Below are 10,785 nucleotides of genomic sequence, written 5' to 3' on the forward strand. Positions count from 1 at the left end.
GTGGTGGTGCTTGGGTATAGAAAAAGGTATTGATGGGAGATGAATATGGTGGTGGTGGTGGTGGAAGGGGCGTAGTGGTGGTGGTGAAAATGTGGAGTAGACTGGTGGTGGTGGTGAGAAAATGGTGGTTATATTAATGGTGGTGAAGGGGATGAATGAGGTAGTGGTGATGGAGGAGGAGGAGGAGGAGGAGGAGAGAAAATATTAGTAGCAAAGAGGACGATGGGATGGAGGAAGAAGAAAAAAGTAATAGAAGAGGAGGAGGAGGGAGAGGAGGTAGGAGAAGAGGATGTAGGGATGTAGGGGAACCAGAAGAGGAGGAGGAGGAGGAGGAGGAGGCATGCATGACCGTCCTTACAGTATCCGGGTGAGGAGGAGGAGGAGGAGGAGGAGGACGGTAATGGAGGGGAGGAGAAGACGGCTAGGAGAGAGAGAGAGAGAGAGAGAGAGAGAGAGAGAGAGAGACTTGGAAAGATACACTGCTTAATTTTTTATATATTTTCTTTCCTCGTGAGTGCATCTGTAAGAAATAATCTTTTTTTTCTTCTTTTATTTGTGGGACTAATTTCCTCAATTTGTGAGAGTAACTGTGTTTGTGTGCTACAAGTGTTGGCTTTTGTGGGATCTTTATTAGGAGGGGTTCACACACACACACACACACACACACACACACACACACGAGAGGTCACTCACCCTGCTATCTGGGACACAGTGGAGGCCTAACAGCAGCCAGCCAGCCAGCGAGGGGAGGAAAGGAGGCGGTTAGGCCTATTTGCATACCTCCCTTGCTGCTGCTTCAGACTGTGGGGTTGTGATGCTGGCAACAAACACACACACACACTCTCTCTCTCTCTCTCTCTCTCTGACACGAACTTACGACCACTAATCGACAGACAAAACCAAATGTGACAAGGGCCTGGTCTGCCATATTACGAGAGAGAGAGAGAGAGAGAGAGAGAGAGAGAGAGAGAGAGAGAGCTATCAGTGTAGCATTATTCTCTTAACACTAACCCCCACAAAATCCATTACACCACGCCTTTCTCATCCACACCCACACACCCAGTCCTTCCACTCACCCACCCGCACACACACACACACTCCTCCCACCCAAAGACCCACACTCACACAGTCTACCCAGTACCCACCCACTAAACACCCACCCAAATCCCACCTACCCACGTTACCAAACCCACACCCAGTCACACCTCTCAAACCAACCATTCCACCACGTCACCACACCCACAGACAAACCCACACACGTCCACACCCTCACTCACGCCCAATCCTCCTGTCTATTCTCCCGGTCAGGCGTCTCCCTCAGCTGACTCTGCGGCGTCAGCGTGGAGCCGCCTGACGCTTGGATACTGTGGCTGAGACTTAATTGACTGACACTACTTCTCTCTCTCTCTCTCTCTCTCTCTCTCTCTCTCTCTCTCTCTCTCTCTCTCTCTCTGCGCCATCAGCGTCACGGTCAGCATTATCCCGTCCTTGTCGCCAGGCAAGGAAGGAGGGAGGGAGGGAAGGAGGAGGAGGGAGTGTGTGCCACGTGTGACGACCTCGGCGTGAGAAAAAACTATTGAAACGAGACATTCCAAGAACACCTGACGAAGGAGTAGTCTGGTCTTTTGTGTGTGTGTGTGTGTGTGTGTGCCATCAAAGCACCGCCGCTCGCAAGGTTTACGAGTGTTCATCGCGAGGCGCCGCCAAGCTTCGCCGCGGCCTCGTTCTCGTCATCGTTTTCGCGATTCGCTCCACTAAGAACTGTCCTCGTGACTCTCGCGGCGGGGGGCGAGAAAAGCGGCGGCAGTGACTTGAGCGCGGGTGATCGCAGTGTCGCAGATGGCCGCAGTGCCGGGGCCCGTATTCTCAAACATTTCGGGACTTACACATCCACACTTCATAAGACTTCAGTAGAGGTTGTGTTAATATTACCACGAGTTTTTTGAGCCTAGTGATAGTCTGGCAAGCCTTCTGCACCATGAATGTGAAAAAAACTCATGAGAACCCTACCAACCTCCTTTGTGGCCTTTGGTAATGGTTGTTGTGGGAGCCGAAAGCCCAAGAATATAGGTCCTGGTCTGGGAGTGTTGGCGTCGGCGAACACTGCGTCTTCGTCCTCAGCGTCTTGGAGCTAATTCCACAGTCCAACGCCGTGTCTTAGTAACAGCCCGAACCAAACTATATCCAATCCCATACAATCCATAACGGTGAGGTTTTACTATTCACCACTAGACAGAAGAGATCTCCCGTGTATAGTTTCCTCTAAATTCTAAACTTAAATATCAACACCAAACACTGTACAAGGAATTTTCGAAGTTTGGGAGCTGGCTAACCCAAAATGGCGAACCGTGAAAGTGGATCTTCGTCTTCAGCGCCGCCGTGTTCTCGCGTTGAGTGTACCGTGTGTCGAGTGTCGCCTTGGATACATCACACATATGGCAAGGAAGCAAGGCGACCACATGGGCCCAGTGCTTGACAACGACCACTCAGCACGAAGAGGAGGGTGCAGTGCTGACCTCGTCCTCCTCTTCTCCTGGTGGCCTCGGGGTGTGATGGATAGCTAGCGTGGTAATCAGGTTTTGGGTTCAATGTGAGGCATATACTCATAACACTCATTCCTCTCTCTCTCTCTCTCTCTCTCTCTCTCTCTCTCTCTCTCTCTCTCTCTCTCTCTCTCTCTCTCTCGTCTTTTCCATCCCCTCAGTGATTCGCTTTCTATTCTTTTCTGTTTTTCACTCCAATTTATTTTCTCTTTTTCCTCTTCCTCTTCACCCTAAAGCAAGACGATTTCTCTCTCTCTCTCTCTCTCTCTCTCTCTCTCTCTCTCTCTCTCTCTCCGGCACTTTTCACTGTTGCCTCTACTTTATCAATTTGTATATCGATCTTCTCGCCCTCTGTGTTCAAGCCTTCACACCTTTCCTCCGCGCTCGGCCTTCCTCCTCCACCACCATCACCATCACCATCATCACCACCACCAACACTCTTACTCTCCCTTTAGTTCCCTCTCCTCTCTCCCATGTCCATTTACCTCTGTCCATTTTATTTTTCCTAAGCCCTCCTATACCTGTTCCCTTATCCCATTATCTCCCTCCTTATGTCCCCGTCCTTACTTTGTCCCTCTTCCTCCGCCTGCTTGCTACCCTTTCCTCCAATATCTCTGCCTCTTGTCTCTCTTTCTCTCCCACGGTCCCTTTTCCTCCCTGTGTCCCCATTCTCATTCTCGTTCCCATGTCCTCCTCGTCTCCTTGTCTCCTCCCTTCTTACTCTTCTTGTCTTTCTGCTTCTCCCCCTTCCCACGACCCTACTCTTCCTCCTCCTCTCATCTTTCTTTTCCCAGCCAAGGTGACAAGATGAGGAAGGGAAGTGTGTGCTATAGTGTTGTGGGTGTGAGACCAAGGGACAGACGGCCACGCTCGCCTCCATTGAAACAGCGAAGGAATAATATTGACACGTAAGCATGAGAAAGAAAAATATCCGCTCCTTGAAACTCTCCATTCAGATGCCCTCGTGGATGTGACCTTCAGGATAGTTTTTCTTCATATTCTTTCCCACTCTTCTTCTTTAAGGCAACGAGTCCATCGCAAAGAAAGGGTCTTGTGGGGGTGGAAGCGCGAGATTAATGTGACGTAATGATTCAAGTCAACCCTTCCCAGGCGCTGATACAACCACTGCGCCCTTCGCTCAATACTAATATAACCAAAGCCTTGATTCTGGTAGCCCTGCCCGCACACACTTGGCCTTATATGCTGCCACGCAAGGCGGCCACCGTCACCACCGCCTTGCCTTGCCTTGCCTTGCCCTTCTTCCCCCGCTCCTCCTCTCCCGCTGCGTGTCTGTACGATGCGTCAGCGGGGCATCACGTAACGCCGAGCACGGTGGCAACACAATGACCCGTGGGAGGCGCCGTCGGAGATAGCGTTATCTAATCAGCAGACACAGTTAGTGGTGAAATAAGTCGCTCAAAACAAGTTGGCGCCGTGTCCTGCCCGTGGTGGCGATGGTGACCGGACCTTAGTGGGTGTTTCTGGAATTGTGTTGTGGTGTTGCGAGGTGAGGTATGGAGGATGTGGTGTTTGGGAGTGGCGGCGTTGGTGGTGGTGGTGGTGAGGACATGGTTGAGGGGGACGACACACGGCTGCCTCTCCTCCATATTTGAAGATGATGCCTCGATTCTAAGGGAGAGAGAGACTCACCCCGACCCACCGCCACCACCACCACCCGCAGCCCATGAGTCATCTATCTCCCTTAAACCACACACACACACACACACACACACACACACACACACACACACACGGGGCCCTTTTACGTAACTTATGGAAGATCTGACAACTTCGGGGAAAAAGAGAACGGACGGCCCAGGACGGAACCACGACCCACGCCCGCACGACCCGCCACGCCGACTACTCACACATCCATTAAAACGACGCAACGCTGACGATAGTTCCCGCCCCTGTCGAACCCCGTCTCGCCCCACGCACGCCCTTGCCCCGATAAGCACGGACTCCCATCCTCCCCAGTACCGTGAAAGCCCAGTGAAACGGTAAATGCGTGTCTGTTTGAGGCGTTGGGTGGAGACGTTACCTTACCTAGCGCACAGATGGAACATAGCGGCACAGGTCTCTCTCCTCTCCCGCCCTCCTGTATGGCTACCCTTCCTTCTCCATGTCCATATCCCTCCGTCCATTTTAATCCTCCTCAGCCCTCTTTCCTCCCATATCCTTTCTCCCGTGTCCCATTGTCTCCTTTCCTCCTTATGTCCCACTCCTGATCGAGTTGTTACACGCACTCAATCTGTTTTCCTGGGTCGAAGTGGCGTTCTATTCCCTTACGTAGACCCAATCGTGACAGCCTGACCTCCGTATTGTTGGGTGGAGACGTTCCCTAATGCACAGGTGAATAGAGGCTCAGGTGCTAAATTGATTGAACTGTTTTCATGCCATACTCCATCTGTTATTCCTGGATTCAAGTGGCGTTCTGTTCCCTTACGTAGACAGACCCGTGGCAACCTGACCCCGAGTGTTTCTTTATCATACAGTGGGCAAGCATTTCATTGTGTGTTCTCGTGACTGGGTTCGCCGCGCGGTCCGCCCCGTCCTAAGCGGCAGTAAGGGCGGCTGGGCACGTCTTGGCGGTGGCTTAGGGCTGAGGGCTGCAATCCTTGACATGACCAGCGCCAGTGTGAGCGGTGGAGGTATTCAGAATCATCATGTAATCGGTTGAAGAATGTGGCGGCGGCGGTGGTGGTGGCGGCGTTGGCGTTATGCAAGGCGAGATCATGTGACCACCACCACTTGCATTCCTTGCTTCCTCGGTGGATCTGATGCTTCACGTGATATTCTCTCTCTCTCTCTCTCTCTCTCTCTCTCTCTCTCTCTCTCTCTCTCTCTCTCTCTCTCTCTCTCTCTCTCTGCAGATTCACTACGTCTTTGTCTACACTACTACTACTACTACTACTACTACTACTACTATCCATGTTACATTCCCTCACACGTAGATAGATAGATGGGTACACAAGAGAGAGAGAGAGAGAGAGAGAGAGAGAGAGAGAGCAAGGGTCGGTGGTGGTAGTGATGGTGGTGGTGTTGGTTTAGTGTTACGTAAGGGAGGAGGAAGGAGCCAAGCCGGACCACCACCACCACCACCAGCATCGCAAACACTCACGCTTATCACCGCCCACAAAGGTCACTGCGCTAGCCCGTGAGTCCAGTGGTGTGTGTACCCGACCTTCCGACCGACCACCGCCTCACGTGCTGGTAGACTCCTCCTCCTCCTCGGTCTTCTCTTCCTCCTCCATAGTTGGCTTGGCATTCTTCATCTTTTCGTCCTCTTCATCTTTTTCCTGCTTGTTTTTTTTCTCTCTCCATCCTCATCCTCTTCTCTCTGTCTCCTCCTTTCTTGCTCTCCTTTTCCTCCTTTCTTCTCCTCCTTGTCCTCAGCCGTCTTGGTATTCTTCGTTTTTTTTCTTCTATTTTTATTTAATCTTCGTTTTTATCTTATCCTCTTCATCCTCTTGTTCCTCTTTTTCCTTTGTGACTTGCCTCCTCCTCCTCCTCTTCCTCCTTGGTGTTCTTCTTTTTCGTTCTGGTCATATTTTTCTAGCTCTTCTTTTTCTCTCTTTCTCCTCATCCTCCTATTCCTCTCTCCTCCTTTCTTGCTTTTATTCGTATCTTCTTCCTCCTCTTACTCCTCTTTATCATCTTCCTCCTCCTCCTCCTCCTCCTATTTGCTGTTCCTCGCCTTTTCCTTATTTGTTTACATTTTTTTTGCTTTTTTTTCTTTCCTTTTATTCCTCTTGCTCCTCCTCCTCCTCATCATCCTCTTCTTCATATTCATCCTCCTCCGGCTCCTCTGCTCCCTCCTATTCCTACTCTTCTCCAATCTTCTTCCTCCCCTCATTCTCAGTTTCCAGTTTTCTAAGGGACCAAAACTGTAGCTAGACACATCAGAGAGAGAGAGAGAGAGAGAGAGAGAGAGAGAGAGAGAGAGCAGTCTTCGTAAGGGGAGATGCAAGGCTGTCTGAATGGGCCGTGAAGAAAAGGGTGAGAGAAAACTTTATTTTTTACATGAAAGGCAGAGAGTTGAGAGAGGTGGGAGGGAGGGAGGAAGGAAGTAGAGAGAGGAAGGAAGGGAGGGAGGGAGGAGAAAGGCCACGGTTTGGAGGAAAAAGGAAGGGAGAGGGTGATGTCAACTGTGTGAGGGAGAGAAGAGAGGTGAGGATAGGAGACGTTTCAAGGGTGAGAAGGAGGAGGAGGAGGAGGAGGAACGGGAGAGGAGAGATGCGTCGTGGTGTGTGTGTGTCTGTCTGTGTGTGTGTGTGTGCTTGCCTAGCGCCGCCATTATCAGTGCCAGGTTATCGCGGAGCCAGAATAGAGGTGCAGGAGACAGGCCGGGAGAGGAGGGAGGCGGCCGGGCAGGGAAGGGTGCAGCAGCTTCTGTCTGTGTCTCGTCTGCAGGAAATACTCGCTCGGTCGTCTCTGCGGCGCGCCTGTGCATGGTTGACTCCCGGCGGCGCGGCGGCTGACAGATGCCGGCCTGACACCCTCGCCAAACAAAGGAACACGGCGGCAAAAGAGCAAAACAGGGCCATAAAAATCAATCGAGAATGCAGCCACTCTGGCCTCGCAACTCCCCGGCCACACCTGCGAATGCACACCCGCCGCCATTTTGTTTTCTGCATCCCGGCTCTCACGGCTGAAAAATGTCAAACAGCCAGCCAGCCTGCGGCCCCCCTACCCCCCTTCCGCCCAGCCAGCCAGCTACCCCAGCTCCCCGTCGTCTCCCAGAAGGGCAATGCACCTGCTGCAAATAAACTGTGCGGATCAGCGGAGGCGAGGCTGTGCTACCCGCCGCCAGCAGCCCTGCAAGACGGGGGCGCCGCGACGGGGATCAGACAAAGCCGTTTAGCCAAGCAAAGGTCGAGGGGGGAGGCAAAAACGACACATAAATAACGAGGAGGCACCGGACCCGCCGCCGCCTCACCTGACCTGTTTGTTGCCACCTGTCCCGCCGCGTGGCTCGTGGTACCCGGGCTGGGACGTGGACGGCGGCGGGGGAAGGACTGGCGGTGGCGGTGATGGTGGTGGTTCCAGGCGGCGGCGGCCCTAGGCGAACGGAGGGCCTGTCAGGGGAGGACTACAATACCCTTCAGCCCGCGAGACAGCCTAACGTGGGGGTGGCAGGAGTAGCCGTGATTCTGGCCGGCCGGGGGGAGAGGGCCACGCCATGTGACACCCGTGGACACACTTCACACGCCAATAACAGTGGCTGGGTCGAAGATGGGCAGTAGGAAGGCGTGCTCGGTGAAGCCTTCGCGAGGACAGACAGACGGACAGACAGACCCGCAGCACCGTAGCCCTCACCCAAACCTCCGCCGCTCGGGAAAGTATAGACGAGGCAAAAAGTCTGAGGAACAGCTAAAGTTTCCCTCGTGGTGACTGTTATTGCTTTGTCTTCCCCCAGAAACAAGGGAGACGGTCGCCGCTACTTCATCCCTCCCTCCTCGTCCTTTCCTCTGTCCCTCCCTTTCTCCTTTCCTTTCCCTTTCTTCCTTCCCCATCCCTTTGTCTTTCTGTTCCTTCCAACCCTCTATCCCTCCCTCCTTCCTTTCCTTTCTTTTTCCTTCCTTTGCTTCCTTCCTCTATCTCTGTCCTTTCCTCCTTCCTTTCCTTTGCTTCCTTCCCTATTCCTCTGCTTTTCCCTTTACCCATCGTGCCCTCCCTCCCTTCCTTTCTTTCCCTCTCCTTCTGTCCTATCCCTCCTTCCTTCCTTCCTCTGTCCCTTTCCATCCCTCTATCCTTCCTTCCCTCCCTCCCCGTCGCGTAGCCAAGAATAAGTGAAACTTTTCCCTGCCTGCTGAGCCCTTGTGTATCGGCACGCACATCTGCTAAGTCGCTACCTGAAGAATGAAGGTCCTGTCCTTAACGATGTGTCCGCCTCCTGGGCCAAACAACAGCCTAGCGCCAGCCCTTACACACACCTGACTGACACATCTCATACACACACTCTCTCTTTCCATACTAATATCCAGACCCCCATCTTGAGATACTCCACATCCCTTCTGAGCCTCGTTTCCTGCCACATCCCAAGACTCTCTCCCTCTCCATCCCAGCATCCAGACGCCCATCTTCCAACACTCCACATCCCTTCCATTTAGCGGGTCCTCCAAAATGGCTACTTCCACCCTGGCCCTCCACCACACCTTATATCCACTTCTCGGTATTCATCATCCAAGCAAGCCACACATTTTTTTTTTTAGATTACCCTCAAAGACTCCACACTACATCCATATAACAGGCCGTCTATCTATATTTCATCCACTCTAGCATTACCCGACCATCCACTCCATCCACATCCTCCACGCATCCACTGTCCATCCTTCCCTCCTTTCCTTTCCTTTTCTTCCCCCTCCCTCTGCCCTTCCCTCTATCCCTCCTTGACCTTCCATCCCTCCCTCCTCTCTTTCCTTCCCCATCCTTGTCCTTTCTCTTTCCCTCCTTTCTTTTCCTTCCTTCTCCATCTCTCTGTCCTTCCCTCTCTTTCTTATTTCCTTTCCTCGCAAAATTAAACTCTACAAGCATCATAATATTTAACGATTAATAATAACAACACTGCATCTAATTATATCAACATCGTATACCTGAGGAGAGGAAAGGAAAGGCGTCTGGAAATAGCTCCAAAAAATATGTGTGTGTATATATTCACAATCTGTCATGTACATACTATTCCCTTCCTGTCCAAAGCTAATAATAGGCGTCTGCATAAAATAGCTCCGCCTCCATAAATATTTAGTGTCGCATTTCCTCCTCTTCGCCTGATTAAACGCTGCAGCTCGACAGGGGAACAAGGAAGGAGGAAAGCGAGTCGCCGAAGAATGAGAGCGAGGGGAGAGAGGAAATGAAGGGAAGAGTGTTAGAGGAGGGGAGGGAGGGAGGGCGAGGACGGTCAGACGAGTCGATATCGGAGTCTGGCACGGAAGAGGGAGGTCACACGGAGGCCTTGAGTAGTAGTGGTAGTAGTAGTAGTAGTAGTGCTGGTAGAAATCTTAGGATGTATACAAGTCACACACACACACACACACACACTTCTCCTCTTCTCTTAACACCTCCCACCCACTTCCTCCCTCCCTCTCTCTCTCTCCCACCCTCCTCTAATTTGCCTATTCAAGCTTCTGATTTCCTTTACTATCTTTTACTATCGCTCTTTTCTTCTTTCTCACTCCATTCGTATTTACCAGTTGCTATCTTCTTGTATTCCCTTTCTCTTCCTTCCTATAATCCCCTTTCTTCCTCCTTGCCTTTTCCACCGTTTTCACCAATCATTTCTTTCCCCTTCAGCCATTTCGTCATCCTCTTCCTTCTTCTTTTCCTTACATCCCTTAGTTCGTTCTTGCCTCTCCGTCACTCTCTACCGTCTTTTTCTTTCCTTTAAGCCATTGGTAGTGTTTATTTCCTCTCTGTCTTTCTACCTCTTTCATTTTAATCCTCATTCCTCCTCACTCCTCGCCTTCCCTACCGTTTACTACCGTTTTTTTCTCTCCCTCAAGCCATTCGTAGTGTTTATTTCCTCTCTGTCATTCTACCTCTTTCCTTCCTTCCCTCTCCTTCATTTTAATCCCCACTCCTCCTCACCACTTTCCTTTCCCTACCGTTTACTACCGTTCTTTTCTCTCCCTCAAACCATTCGTAGCGTCCTATTTCTTTACTTCCACAGCCATTCTCTTCCTTCCTTTAATTATCCCGCTCATCCTCGCTCTTGTTGCTACTCCGTCCTCTCACGCGACCAAAATAAACATAAAAGTTGGCTGAGTCGAGGAAACGATCAAGTAACTTCTATCGATGGTGGAAAGGCCAAGAAAAAAACGGAGGAGGAGGGGGGGGAGGGGGTGACACACACACACACACACACACACACACACACACACACCACACACACACACACACACACACACGGAGAGACGTGACTGACAACCTACTTCGATGATCAGTCTTTTCTCTCCCTCCCTTCCCTTCCCTTCCCTTCTAGCCGGACTTCCACAACCACCTCTTCTTCTCTCTCTCTCTCTCTCTCTCTCTCTCTCTCTCTCTCTCTCTCTCTCTCTCTCTCTCTCATTTAAACACCTGACACTTCATTCGTTTATTCTCCCATCTTTTCTCCTCCTCCTCCTCCTCCTACTGCTCTTCTTCCTATTCCTCCACACACCTGTTACCACCTCCTGACTACACACACACACACACACACAGAGGAGCAGCTAACTAGAGCAAACCACCTATGGCTGCCCCCTCC

The 10,785-nt window shown here is 51.5% G+C and overlaps 1 long non-coding RNA gene across 1 annotated transcript; it reads right to left on the minus strand.

Moving 5' to 3' along the window:
• Window positions 1-5,338: 5,338 nt before the first annotated feature.
• Window positions 5,339-10,379, minus strand: LOC127003851 (uncharacterized). Its single transcript, XR_007757444.1, has 2 exons — window positions 10,082-10,379; window positions 5,339-9,967 (listed from the first exon to the last, which is right to left on the minus strand). It is a non-coding gene; the product is annotated as an uncharacterized LOC127003851 (long non-coding RNA).
• Window positions 10,380-10,785: the final 406 nt, after the last annotated feature.

Source organism: Eriocheir sinensis, chromosome 26 (genome assembly GCF_024679095.1).
Source record: "Eriocheir sinensis breed Jianghai 21 chromosome 26, ASM2467909v1, whole genome shotgun sequence".
Classification (NCBI taxonomy): domain Eukaryota; kingdom Metazoa; phylum Arthropoda; class Malacostraca; order Decapoda; family Varunidae; genus Eriocheir; species Eriocheir sinensis.